The sequence below is a fragment of the Psittacula echo genome, assembly GCF_963264785.1.
Source record: "Psittacula echo genome assembly, chromosome: 3".
Taxonomy (NCBI): domain Eukaryota; kingdom Metazoa; phylum Chordata; class Aves; order Psittaciformes; family Psittacidae; genus Psittacula; species Psittacula echo.
This window is the reverse complement of record NC_137736.1, coordinates 68,359,097-68,383,839: the sequence shown is the minus strand read 5'-3', so window position 1 is coordinate 68,383,839 and position 24,743 is coordinate 68,359,097.

The following is a 24,743-nucleotide window of genomic DNA, read 5'->3' as shown; positions in this document are numbered from 1 at the left end:
GAGCCCACTGCTGCAAGATTGCATAATTGCTTATGCAATCTAGACAGCGGGGACAGGAAAATGAGACTCCTTTATTGCCATTGTGTGTAGCACATACAGAGGAGTTATGGCTAAATAGCAGCAGCAGCAGCCAATGAAGCATCTATATTTGACTGGCCATTCAAACGGATGAAAAGGAGGATTTTTTTCCTTACTTCATTAACGTAAGCAATTATGTGTTGTCTCTGCTGATTGCTATGTGCAGATTACAGATAACTTAGGGCAGAAAACTGTGAGAAGAAGGTAAGCAAATGTGTGAAACAGAGGGAGAATTATACTGGAAGGTAGCTTTGGGAGGATGAGAAAGAGGAAAGGGAAAAAGTGAGATCATTACCCTCTAGGTTAAAGAGCAATTCAAGACCTCTTCCTATCAACAAGGATTAGGATGGTAGGGGGGATGCTCTTATATGTTGCTGTTAATTTGTCTGGGGTTTTTTTTGGTACATAATAATTGTCCATACTATTGGATACAGACTAGGCAATAAACATCCCCTATGGTTTAAAAAGCCATAATGCAGGTGATGTAACAATGACACTTCTTTTCAACTTTGTGTTTTTTCCTTTAAGTCAAATGACTAGAAACACTGACCCTGGTCATGCTGACCCTGACTCCTGGTTTCTGACTGCAGGCTTACTGATATGAGTTCCAGTGTGATGGACCAGCCCCAGCCATGTTTCACAGGGTATGGTAGCAGTACACACTGACTTAATAATTTCCTTAAGCGATAGTCTCATTTGCTTTCTAAAAACTGTAAATTTGTAACATAGATTTGCATATATTTTACAAGAAATATTTTATATTTTCATTTTTATTCTTGCAATTATTCAGTCTAAAAGTGTGTTTAGTTACTTTAAAAGCATCCCAAGTCACTTTCAGCAATCCTGAACCTATACAAATTAACAGAACAATCTCTATGTGTTACTCAAATGGAAATTCTTCATATTGAGAGTAAGGAATGACAGTATTAAGGCAGTTCAGTTAATATTTGACTACTGTCTATGTTTTTTAGATGTAGCTTTTTCTCGTCATGCTGCTGTAAATCTGGGTAGACATATATACTTTTGCAAAAATAAAAAATAACATTTTAAAATCTCTAAATTAAGCTTGTTATGTATTCCATTTTACTTTCCCAACACAATTCACAGCAAAAGAAAAAAAAACTGAACAGCTTTATTAATAAATTCCATAGTATTTTCCCGTATTATGGGAACAATATACATTCCTAAGAGCTCCATGCATCTGAAATTTGTCTCGGTGTGGCCCATTTATTTTAATTTGGGTCTGTCAGTAGAAAAAAAGAAGTAATTAAACTTGTGACTAGCATGGAGAAACATTTTACATCCTAACAACACTGTAGCTTGATACCCAGTAGTTTCTTTATATTTCTTCCAGTTGTCAGATCAAAGTCTCTCAAGTACTAGAAGTCAGCCATGCTTTGATTAATTACTTCACACAATGAATTTGCAAATTGTATTTCTGAAGTGATTTATGTACTTTTTAACTTCAGTCACACATACCCTTCCCCCATTTTGTTTGTGTTGGGTTGGGTTTTTTTTCCTTTCTTTTCCGATCGTACTCACTAATGTAGTCAGGCCACACCTTACAAAAATATTCTTGAAAAATAATTCATGCTATTTTATGCTTAACAAATTGGTATAAAGAGAGGTTTCCTGTAAAGAATGAAATCTTACCTGAACAGTGCAATTAAACAGAACTATAAGAATCACTTAAATTGCAGTCACCCACCAGCACTCCTAGTCAGGACTTCAGCCTCAGTGCTTTCTACAAATACATGAAGTCCCTCCCTAAAAGTTCCCAGCTGCAGGTTTTGTCTAGGCTGGGGTTTTGTTCAAGATAGGGCTATTGGAATAGTTGAGCTAAGGCAACCTTTAAAATACATGTTCAAACCAAACATTAGGTTACTGTAGTTAGACATTGGTAAATAGTATTTAGGGAAGTAATAACTTGCCTGCGCCAGTGATGTGCTTGTCTGGGCAAAGTTTAATATTTACATTTCTGGTTTTATTGTACAGTCTCACATGGCATACTGCTGTTCATGTTCAAGCCATTTGCATTACATAGTGGCGTCTAATCTCTGTTTAGTAGTATTGTGTTTATATATATAAATATCCATGCCTTTTCTAAGACTTGATCTGACAAGCTTCTGAAGGAGTGCTATGAGCCTATTTCTCTCATTATTCCTATCTGGTATCCTTAGCTCTGAATGTTCGAATATGGCCCCTTTTGTATCCTTTAGAAGTCATTTTCATCTGGGTGCTGTTTTGTTCTTTACTCTGGTATGAACTGAACTAGGACGTGGGTGGACCAGAAGGGTCCTGATGGCAGATGTGTGACTGGGATACTGACCCAAATACTTCTGTTCCTTCCAACAGCTGCAAAGTAATTGTTTCGTCCATCCATACAGGAAACTGCACAGAGTGAAATGGGCTGAAGTCTTGCAAATTGGAAGTATTCATTCACTCCCTGCCTTCCCTTTAAAGTATGCTAATAGCTCTCCGTCAGAAAAAACCCAGCCATGGCTTGGGGGACAGTTCACTTTGAAGGTCCCTCATTATAGGAAAAATAGACAAGATTTCGATAAACTTGGTCATTGGACGATACTGACAAGATTTTCACTCTCAAACACCTGAAATGCCTTCATATCATGCCCCAGAACCTGCAACAACTTCCTTTGTATGTGACATACAGCTTCTGTGCTGGTGGGCAGAATTTTTGATCTCACAATATTTTAAACTCTGAACTGGAAAAAAACATGCACACAAAAAGTACTGTGTTCTAGGGCCACCAAAATGCAGCAGAAGGGATACCCATAGGAAATGCCATGCAGTGTGGATGAGGCTAGTCTACTGTAGATGGGGACAGCCAAGAAATGTATGTGAAGGCACACTGCAGCACCAGCTCAGGGGTGAATGATTGTTCCCTGGAACAGATGCATTTAGCTATGTAGGTTTAACAAGCTGTCCAGCTCAGAGTCGTGTCTCCAGTGACAGCTTGAGGTGGAGGCATGAGGTAATGTGTATGCATTTTAATCAAATTTGGAGTGATACCTCTCCTTGTGTATGTTCACTGTCCTAGTTTGCTTGTGCTTTCTACCTTCAATTTTAAATAAACCTATCACTTCTGGGGCTGACCTTGGACATTGGTAGAGACAGGTCTATTTCTCTTTGTTAGGAAATATTTTTCAGATAAATTATTCTGGTCTTTCTGAAACTTTGTGATAACCTAAAATTTTGTAGGAGTTTTAGAAGACCGAAACCTTTTATGACCCCTGTAAATATAGTTTCCTATTACATTGACATTTTTTCTACTGAAATGCTAATTTCACCTAAAAAATTAATTTGGACAGCCAATAAGGAGGGTACATGTATACCTTTGCAGACTGCTTAATTTGGTCACTAAAACATAAGCAAAGGAATTGTAGTTTCTTTAGTTTAAGTCTTGCCATTGCCTTATTTAATACTGTGCTCATGCCACTTCATTTTAAAACTTCATTTTAAAGTAACATGGGCTCAGCCTATGCACAGCTGCACAATGTCACTGTAACTTAGGGCATAGCATTGCCTTCATTTTTGAAAAAGCAAACCCAGCTGACTCAGACCAAATGCCGATGGTCATAAAAACAACCCTACAAGTGCAGTATGTTTGTCATGACTCTCCTGAAAGATACAAAAAATGCAAAACATGAGATTGTTTCTATTTCTAGGCCCAAAATCAAGAAATAAGAATGTCAGCAAGCTAAGTGACAGCTTTACATGAAATAATAGGAGGGATCCTTAAAAAAAGAATAGGTTGATTTTTACATAGAGGCCATTATGAGAATTCTTCGTGAAAAGACAATTAGCGTCTCCATTTCTGGGTTGAGAGTTGAGAAACCAGTGGAGCTAGCATAGTAATAAGGCATTTTAGAATGTCTATTATTAGGATATCAATGCATCTTGTGTATTGAAGCAACAAATCCAAGTGTGAAGTTCTTCAGACATGTAACAAGTATCTCAAAAGACTGCTATCATTGTAGAATAAATCAAATAATACATTCCTGGAAGGACCTCATGTTTCTTAAAGTAGGATTAATTTATTCTGTGTTTGGGGTTTTTGCCATATTTATATGTATCTGTGATGGCAGGGGGGTTGGAACTAGATAATCTTAAGGTCCTTTCCAACCCTAACTATTCTATGATTCTATGATCTTTGTAAAGGGTCTGCTGGAATACTTGAAATATACTTCCTTATAAATAAAAATTAAAAGGTTAAAAATAAATTATTTCTTTGCATCTGTTATTACCTTTGTGTGTGTAAATTCCTCTCTTGCTCATCAAATGCTGTCAAATCTATCTAATCATATTTTGTTTTCTCACCCTAGTACCCCCGACAGCCTGGTAGATGTTTTGCAGTAGTTTAGCACTTTTTATATTTCATATAATTTATGTTATTATCCCCTTTCAGTTTGTATGTTCCTTCTTAATAAAGGAAATACATATAAGAAAGGAAGAAAAAAAACTCACCCTGAAACAATGAGAATATACTACCCCCCCCAAATCGTCGTGTGTAATTCATAGTGATGTCTGATCTAGAAAATAGAAGAACAGTGGCAGAAAAAAACATTTCTATGGTCTATCACATTACAGCAAGGAATTGTTATTGCTTGCATCACCATTGGCACTGACATTAAGACTTGGATTCAAAGAATACATGTCCTCAGTCTTACCAGTTACAGTTATTTTCCTGCCAAAGAGGTGTTAGCTCCACTTTTACACACCCTGATTTGTCTTCATGACTGTAGCATGTAAGGTTACATGCATGTGTAAACCCCTGAGGATTGATTTTTTGATGGTGAGAATGTCTTTTGAAAATTTTTAGCATGTAAAATTACGTTTTCAAATCAATCTGCTCCAAACTGGAGTGTGTTAAACCCAAATTAGCACTGGCTATCTCCAACATGTATTTATAATCTGCTGAATTAATAGATGTTTATTCTCCTCAATAGAATTTTCTTTCTTACATTCCTATCAGAAGAAAGTCTGTTGGGATGCCTATTATCCTAGATTGATTTATTTACTTGTTTACTTATTCAAACTAGATAATATTTCTTTTCAAACACTGCCTACTTTTTGTTGTTGTTGTTTTTTAGCTTGGCCTTTCATATTCTTTCCTTCCTCAGTACCTTCCTAACACTCCTGTCCTTGGGGGTTGCCACCTGATTGTAGGAGCCAATCAGTAGGCTGGAGAATTAAGACCAGTTTCTTTATTTCAATAGCAATATCCGAACAAGAAGCAGCTTCCACACTTTTGCCAGGACAACTATCGAACCCAACATGTATGGGAAATCATCTGGTTTTATGTACAGGGACTCTCAATTGGTTTAAATTGGCACAGTGCTGCTAAATGACTCTGTGCTGATTTAGACAAGCTGAGGATTTGGCTGTTCTTATCTGAAAGAAGAAAACATTTAAAACTCAAAAATATGAGTACACACTTATTTGTGCTGAACATGTTTTTTTTATAATGAGTTTCTAAAATTCTGGGGAAAGGTTTGTGGGCTGTCCTCCCCCCCTTCCCCCTCCCAGCCTTAAGTGCACTTGAATACCAGCAGAAAAAGTTTCAGGCCGTGATGGAGGAAGCAACTTACTGGCAAAACAACTCTTCTCTGAAGGACCAGAGAAAATAACCCTGGAACATCTGGTTTCCGTTTAGACCGGAAGCACAGAAAAGTTGCCTTCTGCTTAATTTTGGCATTTAGGATATGCAAGAGTCTATTTTTGTCTCATTTCCAAAAGGAGTGAAGCTGCTGTCACCATGTTGCCTGTCACTCTGCTCACTCATTTTTCTTTTCTTAATAACTCAAGAACCCACTGGCCAACTTCCAAATCAGATGGAGAGGTAGGTGTATAAAAGATGCAGACTTCTCACAATGCTTCTCAAAAATAGCAGCCAAGTAGAGAACCTGCTTAATGCCCTCAGTGAGGAGAAAGGATGGGGCATGAACTCAGGCAAGGATCATAGAACTTGGGACAAGTATGTTATGAATGGCTTAACTGAAGAGGGAAGGGGAAAAAGGCAAAGCAAAACAAAATCTTCCTAGTCATTGTCATATTTTTAAGAGATCAAGAAACCTACACATGATGTAAGAGCCCTGAGTGACACGGTTTAGTGTGAGGTGTCCCTGCCCATGGCAGGGGGATTGGAACTCGATGATCTTAAGGTCCTTTCCAACCCTAATTATTCTATGATTCTATGTTACTGTTACTCACAGCTGGTTCTCTGGTGTCTAATAAGGAACAAACACTGACTCAAGTTTTCCCCACAGCTAGGACGTATAATTATCCTTCTGTTTCATAGACTACCCAGTATATAAAAAATATATATAAAAACTAAATTGCTGCTTTATTCTAATCCAGTTAAAACAGAAAAGAACCACATGATACAAATCTGTCGTAAACTAGACTTTTAGGGGTTTGGAGTCTCACATTAGATCAAGAGGTAGGTATGGGTCAAAATTAGAGGAGTTTTGTCCATTTTTGTGCTTACAATTGTGTTTGTTTCAGAATCTTTTAATTTCTTTAAGTTTAGCAATTTGATTGCTTGTCCATATTCAAGCTGCTTCCTAAAACATTTTCTCTGTGTTGTCTTTCAACATTTACCCCAAAATATAAAATGAATGACACATGCATCTTTATGATCTATTTCAAAGCGTGCTGATTGAATTGTTGCGGCCTTCTGTGTAAGTTTATCCTCGCATGCGATGTCAGACATCACTCCAAAAACCCATTTTCCTCCCATTTTTCCCAGATACTGCAGAGGACTTTGGACATGAACTGCATGATTAGACTGAAACTTCCTGAACTCTGAGGAGAGAGGTGGAGTAACATTAGACTGGAACAAAAATTTGTTTCTTGCTGCATTATTAGTCTTTTCCCAAGTTGTGGATGTTATTTTTCTAAATTAATACAGCTCACTTGAGCAAGGCTGTTCATATCTTCTAGCCCTGAATTTTTACTTCTTTACTCCTATGGTCCAGTACTTTTTTGGCATGCTTAGGCAAGGTTGAAGCATTAATGTAAAAGTTGTCAATGTCAATGTTGAGAGGAGCAGACTCTCCCTATGCGTACCTGTAGGTCTGTGTCTCAAAAGGAGCAGGTGGCTTTGGACAACTTATCCACTCCTCTGCTGCAGACTGGAGTCCACATGTTCCCAGTGCAGTGTGGGGAGTTCTGTTTTCTCTGCTGAGGGTATCTGTTCTCTATGCATCTGCAGTCCCTTATCACAGGCTTCTCTATTCCCTGATCAAGCCTGAGGTATGTGATCTTGCTGTATAATCTGATGTAGCATGCGGTTTGGCTTCCATTTCCTCTTTCATGTTAGGTTATTAATTCTCTTTTAATGAAAACTTCAAATTCTGGGCAAATCTGGGGACAAGAAGCTTTTCTCTTTTTTTTGGGTTCTGTTTCCCTACACATTTGCTGCAGTTTTGTGGACACAAACAGCCCTTTCCTTGCTGTCCCTACTTTTTTGTTCCTCCCATGCATTGCTCCCTGTTGCTTTGCTACAATTGTTTATGAGGCAGAGCAAGCACTAGACTAGGATAAAAGAAAAATATCTTTTCTTTTCTGAGGGTTTTGTTTTCCTTTTTCTTTTTATTTTAAACCTGGATGGTTCTTTGACCTGATTCACTCTTCCCATCTGAAGCAACAGACTGAAGGCAGCTTTACAGTGAGGAAGTAAAGAGATATTTAAGTCAGCCCTACTTCTGAGAGGGATGTAACCACAGTGTTAAGAGGAGGACACCAAGCACTGTGTGCCTGCACTTGTTGAATTTACTGAGAAATTTACTGTGAAATTTACCCTCTCCTGTGGTGGACAGTCTTAATCTGGCCTTTATTGTACAAATGCCTCAGATTGGGAAAATGTTTATACAACACTGAGCAAACTGCGAGTGCTCAGAAGATAATTGCAATTATTTTCTCCATTATCTGTTAAACTTTAAGCTCCTCCATGATATCTATTTTGGTGTTCATGAATAAAATAAGATGGAAGGAATGAATGAAATTTCCTGTGTATGGATAATAAATACCTGCTTTGAAGGAAGGCCTTTACATTCATATCCTGTCCCTTCTGCAAAACACTCCTCATGGTATACCATTGTGTTAAACCAATAAAGAGGAAAATGGTATTCCATGCACATGTGAGCTAATAACAACCGTCATGCAGAACATAAACACCACAGTGGGTCACACTAAGGCAGACTGGCAAGCTGCTGTGCTAGCTTAGTTTCCAAATGCCTGAAGATAATTGCCCCAGTATATCCATGCAAAACCTACAAAGAAAAAAATAAGATTACCCCAAGCATGAAACTAGCTGGAAAATTACTCAGCAGTGTTATTGAAAACTCATTTTACCTGCTGTGATATTTAGCTAATATGATTTGCAACATTAAGATGAAGACTTCTGCTATAGTTTGGAAATAGACCCCAACCTGACTATCACAGTGGGAAATTTGTTTTGTTCTGCAACATAACAGCATCTCCTGCCTGCATGAAATCTCTTAAACATCTACTTCTACTTTCTTATATCACTAGTGACAAATTCAGTACTGATTCATGAGTAGCATGTAGTTTGGAACTTCCACACTCAGTGAGAATGGTACAAATAGTAAGAGAAGCATTATTTCAATAGTTAGTCACATGAGGCAAAGTTCAGAATATTTTAAACGTGATTTACAATAGATTTGTATGCACAAAATATTTTCACACTGAGCTCATTTTTAGTCTTTTACATAGGTGAAGTCTATTCTATTTATATGGGTATATAAGAAGTTAAAATGCTGATGCTTATTTTTAAGAAGATATAAAACAAGTTTTCCTTTTTCTTGAAACTATTTCCTTATACTTCAGTCTTCACTGATCATACCATCTTCCTGCTTAATTTGGTAATTACACCTCCCTCTTTCTTACAAAGTCTATGATAATATCAATGTCTATAATAAAATAATATCATGTAACTATAGCACCTGGGGCCTGCAGTCTTAACAAAGACCTCATGTGGTGAGGTCTTTAAAACAAAGCACAGAACTGGAAATCAGTTTTCCCTTTCACAGTTTCTCAAGAGAATACCTTGTAAGAGAAGAGATAACAGATAATACACATGAGGAGACTGAAAGAGAACAATGGTATCAAATAAGGCATGTATATATAAAGATCAGACTATCTCTGAATGAGGCAGTGTTCACTTTGATAATTTAAATACTACAGCATCTACTAACCTGAAGATCATAGGGTTAAAACGCCCTTTTGCAAAGTGTATTAGAAATTGACCATATAACAGGTGAAAGCTTGTGAATTTAGTTCACGGAAGGTAGGAACTTCACAAGACTATTGGTATGTTTGTAGGAAATGTAATAAGTGCAAGGGAATAGTTCAACTAAGGCATCCAAACACTTTGGTGGAAATGAGGTCACAGGCTTTTTGTACAAAAGCATGGAGAAAATCTGGCATCTTGGAAGAGAGGGGAGGAGCTACCTGGGGTCACTAAATAGATGTAATTCTGCCTAAGTCTAACCAGTTGGAAGGCTGGGGGTAAGTCTCAAATCTCACTCACTGTTTTTCTCACTTGCAGTTTCTAGAGGTGCTCCTGTTCATGTGTAATCTGCAGCCCAGAATGCAAGCTCTGTCCAGGAGGTAGGAACATACTGCATTTAAAAAAGGAGTGGCTTATTTGTGTCAATTGGTTTTCATAGAGCTTTGCCACCTCCCTCTGTGCCTCTGTGTGTATATACACATATATAACTAGACCTTTGGTTCTAGGGACCAAAATTCAGGCCTCTCTTTGCAAACCAAGTGCTCCAACTATGAGGTTCCAACAGGCTTTCATCTGTTGTTCTTTCCTTTCATAGAGCCACAGAATCATAGAAAAACTGAGATTAAAAGGGACTTCCTGAGGTCATAATCTCCAGTCCCCTGCACAAAGCACGGTTTGCTAAGTCAGGTTGCTGGGAACTTGCCCAGCAAATTATATATGCCTCCAAAGGCAGGGATTCCACAGCCTTTCTGGGCAACCTCCTCAGGTGTCCAGCCATCTCCATGGTACATTTTTTCCTCCTTACATCTAAAAAGAACTTCCTGTTTTCAACTTGTGCCTGTCATTTGTTATGCCATCAGTACCTGAGATCTTTAGTGTTCTTCTTCCAGAAAGAGCCTGTCTTTGTCATCTCTGCATCCTTCCATTTGGCAGCTGCAGAGAGCAGGAAGATTTCCCCTTCACCTTCTCCTCTCAAGGTTGAGCAAACCCAGTTCTCTTGGCCTCTCCTCATATGCCATGTAGTCATCCTGCTGTCCCTGCTCTGGACTTGCTCCAGACCCTCTAAATGTTCCTTGCAGAGGAGGGACAAAAACTGGAGAGTGCAGTTGCAGCCTCACAAGAGCCAAATAAAGGGGAATCAACATCTCTTTTGACCTGCTGCCTACAATTAACTTGTGCACAGTGGCACTTCTTCAACAGCATTGGTTCGAGACTACCCTTATTTTCAATAATCTATATCTGTACCTTGATGTTATAGCATTCACTAGGGGAGATGATAGTTGTGGATTTGCATTGGTTCAACAAGGAAGGCAGCTGAATCTATTTTCAACATCCTGGCTGAATGGAGCAATTATTAGATTTAATCCTAAAGGGAAGCAGCATACTTCATGTGGGTCCTAATGCTGTGCATGGATGCTAGGCATGCTCTGGGAATGCTTATTGGATCACAATGTCAAAATCAGTAGAAAAGCACCTAATATATTTATTCTGATCTGTTTTAGATAAGAGCAATGTATTTGTTAACTTAGTGTTGTAAAAGCAGAGATATGTCTGTGCATTTTGCACTACCACAAAACATTTTAGGTAGCTCCAGGATCAGGCAGCAGCTGGAAAAGGCTTTCCAGAATACTGCATCTTTGTCATATATGCCTAAAGTCTACTTAAATCCAAAGCTTTAGTAACTCTGATTGCTTTGGACTTGCACTGCCCTTGGGGATATTTCAAAACACAGCTCATACACAAGCAACACAAGCTTTTCCCCCAAAAGGGCATGAGACTAAAGACTGTCTATACCAAATAGTGCATGCAAAAGGATAGGTAAGAAAAATATAGTGTTTGGTGTGCCTTGGGGCTTCCCATCATCTTAGGTCACTAGGCAGCATTTTTCCAATTGCTTCTGGATAATAAGCTCCCTATCAACTTTTTTTTATATATTCAGCCCCACCCTCAGCTTTTTTCTGGCTGAGTCTCCGCTTTCCACATGGAGCAGATGTACCTGCGCCCACTGAAGCAATGTGCTGTTGGCAACAAGCTGCAGGAAAAGAGTGTGGGCAGGAGTTAGTCTCCAGCTTAATACTCCTCATTTCATAATCCCCCTCCTGGAGAGCTGGGATGCTCCACTGCTGGTGTGTGCAGAGCCAAAGGCAGGGTTAAAAGCAAGGGCAATGATGCCATTGGCACACATTGCTGGGGCTGGGGAGCCTGCTAAGCCTTGGCCGTTTGCAGAGCAGGTGCTTAGAGAGGTGATTGTGCCATGGGCTGTGAGCTGACTTAGGTTGGCCACACTTCTCTATCAGGTAACATGAGGTCAAGTGATCTCTTTCAGAGCAGACCAGGACTTTAACAGTCCCAGTCTTCTTCTCAGTCAAGCTCTCTCATGGGTATGGTTGATTTTCCTTTTGCATAAAGCAGCACTGACTTTGGTAACACACTTAATTTACCTAAGACTTTATCAATGTTATCAGCTGGATCTTAAAACAGATGCATGTTTTTGTATTAAATTGCATACGATTTAGTCCTTTATCTCTGATCTAAGGAACTGTACTGACTAAACAGAAATGCCGGACAACTGTACATGAGACTCCAGTTGCTTATTTGCTGAATTTTTATGTTACTGTCTGAGAAGATTTGAAGGGTGGACTTCTACTTGTCCCTTTGCTTCAACTACAGGCAGGAAAGTGCTTCAGCAGTAAGTCACGTTTCTCTTGTTTACTCTCATCAAGACCTTTCTGTTGCGTAATTCTTTTGTTTTCCACTCTTGTAATCTCTGATGCACATGGATCCCAGACAATGTAGATGACCCGTGTAGGATGCATGAGGTTTTCTGTCAAGATATTGTTGTCCTTTGCTGGCTGCGATCCAGGTTTAGTACTAAGCAGAAGAAAAAGACAAAAAAGAACAATGGAGATAAATTTAGATGCTGTTGGGAAAAAGAATACAGCACACTGTCCATCCCAGCCCTTTGAAGCGACGCCCACAAGGCAGTTTCCTTTGACTTTCTCAGGGATTCCCAGATTTTCACAGTGACTTATACAACCAAAGCAGACACCACCTGACTAACATTTGGCTAACCCTTTGCAATCTTGTTCCAAATGCAAGCTATGAAACAAAACTTGGTGTTGTAACTTACATCTTCACTGTGTGCACACTGAATGCAACTGCGAACAGCTGGAGTACTGTTGCTGGTATCAGAGGTACCAAGGCAAATTGGAGCCCTGGCTACACTGACTTCCCTGCAAGGCATTACCGGTAGTGCTCTCTAAGCAACTCTAAGTGCTCACTGGGCCTGAATTTAAGTTTGCTAGTACAAGAACCTCCTCTAGGACTGAAATTCCTGCTAGTACCACTTTTAAAATACTGTTAATTAGTGGCTTTGGTCACAGTGACTAGTAAATACCTATTTGTTATTTTGATTAATAGCTTAGTTACATAACTGTCTTTCAAAAGTTCCGTGGAGGTGGTATTGGCTAAATTGATCACTATATCCAATTCAGTATTATTAACTTTTCTATGCAGACATGTTGTTTAATTGTTTCAAAGGAGAAGGAGGTGGTGCTTGCACTAAGCAAGCTTCTTCAGTCAAATTCTGAGAGCTGAGGGAGGCCTTAGTCCCCTCCACACTTTGTGCTTTCTATTTTTCTTGAATGGCTCCTCTTTTGAGAGTTCTTTCCCTATGTTTTGAAGATTCACGTTCAGTTGCTGATGAAACAGACTGTGTACCATATATTTTTGTGTAGTACATGCCCATTCTGTATTTGGGCATATAATACGGGCACCTTAAGTAATGGAAATGCATGTTCCTTTTTGTGCTTATAGAAGTCAAATCCTGAGTAATGTAATTTTATGCAAGTAAAGCTATACATAAAAATTGTATTAAGTGCTTTGACTTACTGGTGAAAAATAAACAAAGGGAAAATTTCGCTTTGTCATTCAGACACTCAAATCACTACACTAAAGAGTAGTAGGCAATATTAGACTAATTTGAGACCGTGTCTGCTGCCATAACTATGAATACAATTAATTCAGGAACTGGCAGACTACATGTACTTTCTTCTTTTTTGTTTTTTGTTAATTATATTGTTTTAAAAAATAGAAGTGTAATTAGGATTTACATGACATTTCTTATCTGAGAACATGCCATGACAATTTTGGTCTGCTGGCAAAGGTAGCCCAAAGTACTGTCTGCCAACTCGGTATAAGGTTTCTATTTGTTTTTACTTTCTAAACTAAAATGTTGGTTTGTGTCACAAGTTCTCATTAGTTAAGTTGCTTTATCCTAAAATAATAGGATTTTTTGACATAATAACATAGCTTCCATTTTAACATCATGCAATTGAAATATTTGCTTTTTTCACTTCAAAATGATATTTTGGTGTACAGTTTATTTTTAAGATATTTAGAATTATACCACATTTTTTCATGTAAAAAAGTATCAACCAGCTTCAAATTATTTTCTTTTTCATTTTGTCACAAATATATAAAAAATGAATGATAAGTAGAAGTTTTCTTTTTGATTTAACCAGAAACTAAAAAACATATAGTACTTTCACCAGTCCAGCCATAACTTGTTTTCTTAATACACAGTTTCTCTTTGAGCAAAAACCAATTTGGGGTAAAATTTGCATGATAGGATTTATTTGGGGGGGGTTTGAAGGCAGATAGTATTTTTCTATTTCTCTCATTCTGATATCAAACCGTGTCACTCAAAAAAAAAAAAACAAACAAGAGTTCCATCATTTCATGGAAAATATTGTGGTAGAGTTAAAGTGAAGAGCTTCAATAGCATGCCCATTTGGAAAGTGAATGGATAAGTATCAGAAGGGTTTTAGCTGAAGTTCTAAGCTGGCAAGCTATTTCAGCACACAACACTCTTCAAGGATTTCAACAGTATCATGAGACCCATAAAATGATTTGATACACAATTTTGTGAAATTTGAAGACTTTTCCTGTGCAGATGTTTTGGTTATCTGACTATAATAACTCTATGACCTTAACCTTGGTAAATAGGTATTGTACGTGTTTCTAATCAGTGTGTATATATGTTGTTTTCATTTTATTTTTAACTCGAATGCCTGTCATTTAATACAAACCTATGCCTTCAAAAGTACCAAACTTTATTAATCCACTTAAAGGCTTAACCATCTATAAAAATGTACTATGCAAATTGGACTTTTTCCCCTTCTTCAGTCATCATGGCCAAGCACATAAATCTTGGGGAAATTTATGCATTTTGAGCATCTCTAAATTGTTAGAGGCCAAACCAATTTAAATAGTAATCAGTGACCAAGAACACCCTTTGCTCTCTGAAGATTTTTTTTGCCTGGTATTCTAATTATTTAATTCAAGCTTGTTACGTTCAGCTCTGCTGGATGCTCTGCAGTCTGAATTCATTCTGCCTTGTTTAAATTGCGTTTTTCCTCTGCCATTAAATTGTTAGCTCTCAAGATGAGAACAGTGCACTAACTCACCACTGCATAGTACGAGTAGAAGCTGCTTCTTAAACTGTTAAAAAAGATAGAATGATCTTTTGGATTTGACATTTGGGACAGAGGTTTTGTGCATAGTTTAATTGCTTTCCAGGCTGGGATCATTTATCCCTGAGTTTTCCCCAATTGTAAGACTGGACTCCCATTTTATAAAGTGTTTAAAGGTCTTAAAAACCCCCAAACTAACATGTAAATTTTTATTATATACATTTTTCACTGACTTCAGTGGAGTCAAAGTTTGTTTTTGAGGCCTGTGGAGTCCATGAGATCTCCTAATGTTATCACAGTGGAAGTGGGAAAGCACTCCAAACACATCTGAAGGTTATTTTCAGAAGTGGCATCTCAGAGAGGGCTGGAGAGGCAAACATGTTGTTCTCGAAATCTGTGACAAACCCAGCTCAGTGGAAGTCAGCATTTTCCTTAAGCTTTTAATAGACTGCCAGTTTAGAAGATGCATAGGTTTGAACCCTCCCACTAATGTTTATTTTGTTGGAAAACTTAACAGAGGCATTTACGTCTGGTGTCACTTTTGCCATCAGTTATTTCATCCCTTTTGCAAGTTCTGGTCTCTGTAGTCATGACTGGGAAGAGGCAGAAAAATCTACTGCTGGGCAGTTTTTTTATGTCTGTGTCATTCATGAAGTATATGATATTATAGCTTCTATACACAAAAGGTGCGTCTTTTCTGGCAAGATAGCTCTTCTGGTGTCTTGAAGTGTCCTGAACTCATTACAGCTTTTGACTTGTTCCAGCCTTCAGATTAAAATGGTTCAGGTTACATCATTTTAAACTGCACAAAGGGTCAAGAGGCCGTATCATTTCAATGAGGCCACAGTTCATTTGCTTTGGCTCAGGCAAGCCAGAGGATGAAATGCATATTAATAGTCACAGTTTGAAAGAAGGTTTGCAGCCTTGGTATTACAATGAAGCGAAACATTTCATACATGATGCAGCAAAACAATCACTGGATTTTTGCCAGTTTGAAGGAAATAGAGATGAAGAGAGAATGAAGGGAAAAAAAAAAAGTAATTAAAAAATGCACCTGGTACCTAATGCTTTTTTTTAAAGCTTTTCATTATGGGGCAAAGCAATATTTGCTTTTTGCTTCATGGAGTTGAAATCAGTCCATTAAGAGGGTGGGAGAAAAGATTAATAGGTAAATTCAGCATGCTGACTCCTTCATGTAGTTAATGTCCTTAATCTTACCTAAGTGATGAGCAGCCTTTACACTGACAGTGAGGGGAGAGAGGAAGAGAGGTTAAATATGTGGTTAAGAGAACAAAGTTAATGGAAGTGTATTACAGGATTTTACAAAAAATATATATTACTATTCATTTAATGTAGTCCTTGGGACAATTACATCCCTGGTGTAATCTCATTAAGCTAATGAAATCACATCAGGGATGAATTTGGCTCTTATATTTGAATTTTTAAAATGGTGGTGTTATCGTAATTTTCTTCTTTGCTTAGCATGAGAATGAGCTTTGGAAGCCTGAGAAAAGAATATTTTAAGGATGATGGAGACCAGTGAGACAGGGAGGATGCAGAGTAGAATATTGAGCCAGTTCATTTTCAGCTCTCATTGTCCTTGTCCAAATCATTATTTAAAGTTTATTAGCTTTTCACTTCTCTGTGTGGAAGAACTGCTGCCATCTGAAAACCAGAGTCTTAATGATATAAGGCATCTAGCTCTTCCTAAAATTTGCCAAGGTTCACCTTTAGGCATGACTGACACCCTCAAAGTCATCCTCAATTGCACTGATCTGCTTTAATACCTTGTCAATGTTTGAGCGTCTAAGTGTACACAGCTGGGTGTCTTAGATAGCCATTGTTCCTGCTGACCATCCCACAGTAAGTTTCCTAATTGAAACAAAAGCTTCCCAGCCTCCAGAATATGGCTACTCAAATGCACTATTCATCTACTCTGTCTCTTGTGAGCTTGATGCATAAACCACACACAACATACTACTTTTCTGCCGATTTCTGGTTTTTGTTCTTGACAGTAGCATGTTCAGGTTGACAGTAACAAGCTATATCCAAGTCTTTTGATGTCAGGGCTTCAGACTGAACTTTGTGAGTGCTTCAGCCATCAAGCTGTTGGAGTTTTATTTCATGTAAGTGATGAGTTTGTCATTGAAGCTGAAACTTCCACCAGCATCTTGGGTATGTGTCTTAAACACTGGTCACCAGCAGCTCTTTCTGTCTGTGGTTCGGTAAGCAAAATGGAATTCCTCCAAGTGGGAGATTGACATGGGCCAGGAACATAATATTCAGTAACAAACTGCTACGGGTAATCTCTTGCAAAGTCAGTTCAGATTACTGCCTCCGTGAAGTTGCAAGAGAGATTATTTAGATACGAGTCTTTTGAAGCACAGGTGAATGATCCAAGAAAACATCTACTTGATGGTTTCTCTGACTTTCTGTGTTTTTTCACTGATAGTGAAAAATAGACATAAATGCCCTTAGAGTAAATTCATGCCTGACAATCTGTCTCACTGCAGAGAAACGTCAGCCCAGTGTGCTTCACATGGATCGTGTCATTGTGACAGGGACGTAAGCATTGACTCTGAATATTACTCTTTGTTAAATTGTGCATAATCCTGCTTAGCTAGTTTTTGAGGTATCTGACTATCCTCATGTTAAAGGAAAACGAGAGTACGGCTGCAGTGTAGCAACTCTCTAATTATCCTTGTTTGCCAGAAACAACAAGCAATCCAGAGATTTCTGAGAGTTGCGCCAGAAAATCAAATCTGCCATATTTCACTGGGGCTAGTTCAGTAAGATTCCATATAAAATAAATTACACTTCTATAAAATTTGTCCTAAACACTCTGCAGTAATAATCCTTCAGCATTTTTTACTTACTCTATATTGCTCTTAGTTTTCAATAAATCTGGGAATAGTTAAATCCCTGTGAATATTTTTTCCTTATATTTTCCCTTAAATATTACAGGAATTTTCCAGCTGAGCTATAGTAGCACTATTTCCTTCCAGCCTACCTTCTTGTTCAACTCCAGCAGGCCCACAATGGACACGTTCTTAGAACGCACACCCAGCTGCACTTTCCTTTTATTACTTATGACAATCTTCAGAGTGCACAGGAGACATTTTTTTCCCCCAGATCTTATTCTTTACTCGTCATGACAATGACACAATGCTCAAGACCTTAATGATCTTATGCAATTTCATTTTTGCTATCAGTAATAGTTCAGACACATATGTAATCCCGTGTCTCCCTCATCCTCCCTTTCCTCACTAAAGTGCATTGAATTTTTCAACAAGATATGTAAACATGTAATTTTCCCAATTATTTTTTTTTGTTTTACCTGGTATTATAATTATGCAATGTTAATTTCTGTTTCAGTCTAGTGCCTCTGCTATATGAGTGAAGGAGGTCAGGTTATGTAATCTCATTCTTCTGTGCAGCTGGATTTTAATCTTGAGTGAAGCTGGTTAAACTTTGGAGTATCTATTCTTTGGAAAATGCTGAGCTTTAATTTTTTTTTTTATTATTTATTTTAGAATTCACTGGATTTTTGACCAAATAATGGGAGACCAATGGATGTATTCTGCTTAGAGACCACTGAAATATTGTGCTCTGATTTAGATACAGTTCTGACATTATTGATATTTATCAATATTCATATTTCTGTCAGAATTTTTTAAACAAAACTGTCCCTGAACCAGGATACTTCCTCAAATAGTATTTTCTTATGCAAGAATGTAATTGTTGGAAGCTTCTTACTCTACAGTGGAGATGGTGAGGTCCTTAAGGTATGGAATTCAGCTGAAATCAAAGAGGAGCCTAATCCCTTCAGAAGGAACATTGGCCATGGGGAAGATTTGGGAGCAAGACCAAGGAAACCCTGGTGCTGTCTTGCAGGCAGGAAGACTCCTGCCTGGATGGGGAGGGCAGGACTGCTCGGGACCGGAGCACTGTCTCACCCGCTCTGCTGTGCTCTTCCCTCCTGACCACTATGCTGGGTTTAAGGCACTTAAGTAAAACAAACAAACAGAAAAAAAAAAGAGGTAAAAAGGCATTCTTGGTGTTCAGATAGTGATGTGAAGAGGAAAAGCATGCTGTTGCAAGCCCTAGATATACGGTTACCCAGAGGTGGAGGTAAACAAAAAGGCTGAGTGAAATTTTTTTCTGTTTGAAATGTGTTTTTCCTTTTTTTTTTTTTAAGTCTTGTGACATGGGGAGCCCAAGGAGTTAAAAGTAAGGGAACATTTTATTTTGTGTTACTGAATTCAAGAGCCTTTGTGGGTGTCATTGCTTACTTTTATAGATGCTTCATTTTGAATGCTTTAACATCTACGAGGCCCTCCGTGTAGATGAATGAACTCTGCTGTCATTCCAAGCACATCACTTTAATATCTCCTTGTCAGAATGCTACAGTTATTAACAGCAGCATTTAAAATTCACTTTCTTCTTCGAAGAAAGCCCCGACTATAAGATAGAACAAATTACAAGTAGTATGTATGGTGCAGCAGTGTTAAAACTGCTGTCAGCATCCCAATGTGGCCATATGTCTGACATAAAGTACACAAAGGAAAGTGTTGAGGATTGGAGCACAATCTAATGATAAGTAGGCCGTTTAAACAATAAGCCTCTCAAGTGAGCAATATACATTCTGCTCTGTTTTTCTTACTTTGTGCTGCTTTAAATCAAAGTCCATGGGTCTGCTATTGCTGGGAGGTTGGACATGTTGTCTGCAAGTAAATAGGCCCTCTGCCAAGTAACTAGAGCTCACTCTTGGTAAAGGAAGAACATTGTTCACTAAAATAGTTTGCCTTTTGATGCCAAAGGAAATCAAATTGTAATCAAGGGCTGAGAACGGACTGAAGTCATAAAGGCTGGCTTGCCTCAGACTTTGGCAGCCTCACTTGTTCCCAGGCATATTAAATATAATTTATGTTTGCAGAGGGGAGAGGCTTTATTGCACTGGAAATTTGTTTCAAATAACGCTTAAGTGAAACACTGTCAGGGGCAGCCAGGGATACACTTCTACTGTCATCTAGGCTGCTGGAAACCCAGAATATGTTCATGGGCTTTACCAGATTTGTTCTAAACTTACATCTGTGTAAATGGATATTTATGGTCCTTGTTGATGAAACAATCACATTTCCTAGGTTCTGGTCACCCGTGTTGAGAGGAAAGTTCATGATGAAAGGCTTAACTCCATTACAAAAAATATTTATATGTTTTTCTTTCATTTTATTGTGCATGTGAAAATTCACATTAACTATAAATAACCATCTTTGTATGAAAATTTATGAACACTGTATAGGACAATTGAATCAATTGCATCCTTGATCTGCAGTGTATAAAGTAAATTTTGCTGATAATTCCTGTGTCAAAGTTAAAGTTTAAAATGCATAATATATGGTTTCAAAAAGTAACTTTGAGAACACTTCAAAATTTTAAAAAAATAAAGTTTTCAATTTTTCCTAAATAAGATTTATTTTTTGGAACAGTAAAACTTGCTTTTATTTCATCATGGAATTAAAAACTAATTTTAAAATAGCTTCTCCCAAGAAGTGATAACTCTACTTTTCAACATCTTGCTCATAAGTAGCCAGCTGAGGGAAAATAATGTTTTAATTCTTTGTACACTTTTGGCCAAGACATTTTTCTTCTAACCTGACATCATGATGTAGGTTATATCTGAAATTCGTTTTACTAATTTGCACTGAGTCAAAGCAATGGGATCTGTCAACTAAAATGTAAAAGGTCCTCCATGCACATCTCATTTAAGATCACATTAACTCCTTCGTTTTGCAGCTTTGCCACACTGCATATACCATTCGTCAGCAAACTCACTGTAGTTCTGTGTGTACTATGTAATGGGAAATGTGGCCCTAGGGAAAATCATAAGAGTAATTAAACTAATAAAGAAACTCCAGGGTAGCTGCTATCTTTAAAAAGTGGGGTTTTTTTTCTTGTTTCAATCTTTCTGTTGGAACTAACATTGAAACTGGAGGCTTCCACCTTAAAATAGGAATATTTGGATCATTTCACACAGCTGATCTCTCTTCAAGTAACAATTTGAAGCACTTTAAGGTTAGGTCTATTAAAAGACTAAGGCAGATTTTAGACCTTGCTGACTAATTTGGATGTCCAAGGCAAGCTTTTAAGAACCTTAAGAATAAGTTTTCTGTATCTCAGTGCTTGAGGGGCCAAAATAGACAAGCATTTGTCTGTGATGCTTCTTAAAACCCCACCCCTTTCTGTGTATGTATTTACCTACATCTTGATGTTGTCTAACATTTAAACAACAGCTTAATGCCCAAACTCTGTCACCTCAGAGTAATCTGTAGCCTCATGGCTAAGTATATTCAGGAGCCTCCAGCTGTTGTTATATATTCTATACAAGACATCTAATTTAAATTGACTCAGGGTGATGGGCCTTAGTGAGAGACAAAGTGTCTGGAAGATGCAACTTGCATTTCTCACCATTGCCTGAGTCCTTGTGTGAGTCTAACCTGTGAAATAGCTTGATGAAAACATAAACAAAACCAATCTTTTCCTGGAGATAGAACCCTTCCTTTTCCAGAAGGGAGATAAATAGAATTGAAATGCACTATTTTCTGAACAAAATTAATTAGATTGTGCAATTTTCAATAACTTAAAGATATCAGATTTTGTTATGACGAAACATTTTTGACTCTCTTTTGTTATGAGAGTTAATAACTGCAGAAATTCTGAAAGTATCCTTACTTTTGATATCAGTGGCTATTACAAGGGGAAAATGACAGGGTAAAATTTTTTTACATCGCAGCATAAAAATACCAGGACTATCAATTGTAACTCATGGCTGCCCTTTGACCCAGCTGTAGTACACATTTAGAAGATATACGATCAGGTCTAAGAAACTACAAGAGACAGAAGGGTTACTGAAGAGGTAAACGCTATGACACAGACAAGAACTAAGCTTCCTGGCACTTTTGACAGCCATAGGTACTCATGAGGATTTGACAAATTGGTTGTCACTTTAAAATAGCCCATGTCAGTGAATAACACCACACGATTGTGGACCATGGGCTTTTGAGACCATTAGCAGGGACCATGAGCCCTGCTTTTATTAATACTGTTAAAGAACACAATCAGACTAGGAAGAGATTCCAAAAAGTAACTGGAGAGACCTCAGAACACATATTCCCTTAAGAGCATGCAGGGATTAAGCTGCTATGGGAGTTTGCATCTGTGGTTCCTGTGAAGATCTGTAGTTCATATATGCTCTGAAGTCAGGGAGATGCTCTGAGACAGCTCCATGCTCTCTGAAGAGGTTCACACAAGGAGCCTTTCACAAAATGACTTCAGGGTCTAAGCCAGTCTTCAGTATTACCTCCTCTAGCACTGACAAATCCTGTATTGCATATTTCAAGTGCTCTCAAACTTTCTGTTGCTTTTCTTTTCCTTCCCTTTCAGTCAAACAGTGTATTCAGATGTTAATAGGACCATTTGTATATTTATTGAAATAGGAACAGACTGCCTTAAAAATTTTTACTTTTATATATAGATAGGCGTATAAAGATATTTATACTTTTGTTATGTTTTCTGCCTTCCCTTTGTATTGTCTTGTAAACATGTCACGAACTTGATCCTTCATTTCTGAAAACAATAGGAGCTGGATGCTGACTTCAGGGGAAGCAAATGAAAGACCATCTCTCTATTGTTGCAGCTTTCTTAAAAAAAGAGTTGAGACTTTCAAAACTATTGTTTGAAATGAATATGTGTACTGCAAATGAAATCAGAGCAGAAGGACATATTTCAGTGACAAAACTGTCCTTGCTATCCTATCCAGTGTTTGTAACCAAGGTAATGCTAGGCAGCAGGAAGAGAGGTATAAAAGACAGCCCAGCTGAGTGTGGGAACAAAAATGTGCAAGAGATTAAAAGCTCATAGCTATTCAACTCTACCCCCACCTCACCATTATCTTGTCTGCAGATGCTCAGCAGCAAACCAACTGGCAATATCCCACTGTGTGTTTGGGAACTGAATAGCTGGTTAGGAAATCGGTCCTACTGCTGCAGAGGCTGGACAATCTATTTCTACCAGTTTACACTCTTCTATTGGACTTGGTCTTTTTATCTCTCAGGAGACCCAAAGCCAGTCTCAATGTTAACAGCTGTTCAAATTGCCATACACTTTTAGAGGAGATGCGAAAATGAATGTGTGCCATGACTTTGGCTGAGACTACGGTGAAGGTTTAACTCATTTTGACTAAGAGATCCTCCCCCTAAACTTCTTTTACATGCTAAGACTTGGTAATATGGGAAAAACACTGCTGATAGGGGTAGAATTACTAGCCTGTCATCTTAACAAAGGAGTTTTGGAAATGTGTTCCCTTCTTGAGAAAGGGATTCTCCTGCATGAGGTCTTGTCTCAGAAAACTTACAAAAGACTTTTATAACAATAAAGTACATAACCTATAATGTTTTAAGTTCTGTAGTATTAATATTGAAATTAATTATTCTATATTATTTAATAAATCATCATTCCTAAGTGAAGAAGTTTTTTTTTCAGCAGTCAGGCAATCAGGTGACACAGGCCTTATAACAATGTCTTTAATTAAAACTGTCTGAAACTTATGTACAGGTATACATCTGTATTATGCCTAAAACCATACACCTCTCTATATAAACACCAAGTATAATTTCAAATAATTTTGCTTAATTAAAATGCCATTTAGACTAAGCAAGTGTCTGTTACTTTTGCTGCAGGAGCAAGCACTTTTTCCTTCTTCATGTTTGTCTGAGTTGGAATAAAGTCAACTACAACATCCCAAATCACTTGCTCTGCAAATACATGGTTTATATGACCCATAGAAACCACACGCAGGTAAATTTTAGGTTTAATCTGCTGAAAATCTAATGTCATGAAGCATCAAAAAAAAGAACAGCCTAGCCATGTTACGGTAAAGGAAGCAGTGATCTTCATAATACAGCCTCACAATGCAAATAACTGAATGATTTTCAGCCAAAGTATATTTAAACAAACAAACAAACAAGCCAAGTTCAGACTCTCACTCCATCAAGTATTTGTTACACGGAATGTCAGAAGCCATGTCAGCCAAAGCATAAAAAGAGTCAAGAGACTTATTTTGGAATGCTGTCAAAAGCAAACATGAAAGTCTGTTCAAAGGCAAACATTATCTGCTCCCTGTAATGCATTAGAATACTGGCTATTGAATTTTTTGTTCAAGTTCAATGGTCCTAAAATAAACCCCCAAACTCTCAATACAGGTTTCTTGGCCCACGTGCATACAAATAACTTTATATATACATATATATATTTAATATTTTTCCTTATCCAAGCATTTTTGCATGTATATTTTCATTCTTTAAACACTACCATTTAATTGCTAAATTCCTTGAGTGTGGTGAATCTGGGTGATAAATGAAAGTTTGCAAATTAAGGGAAATTTCTGTAGCAAAATTATCCACTTTTCCAGTGAAAAACATAAATAGTAAGAAAAAGACTTTTAACAACCTCTAATGATAAGTCTTTGTAACGCAAATGTTACAATAAACAGTAGCATTTTTAAGACATTTGAATGAAACTATTGGATAGTACCCACAGATGCTTTTTTTTTCCTTTCTCTATGATAATAATAACTTTTCAATATCTTCTTATTGTGTCGAAGAGATTTATAGTTTGTCTTATGCTTTTCAGTTCCAAAAGAAAACACAAGGCAAAACAAGCTCAAAATTCAAAGAAAAAGGGTAGCGTGTTTTCTCTACTATATCAAGAAAGGATGAATAACTGTTGTATACCTAATATGCAGAGACATCTTAGTATAACAAGATACAGCTTAACTCCTTGAGTCCTTGTTATTTAATCCATTTAGTTCTGCCCAGGGATCACATGAATTTATGGAAACCCCCTGCTACCCTCTTTGT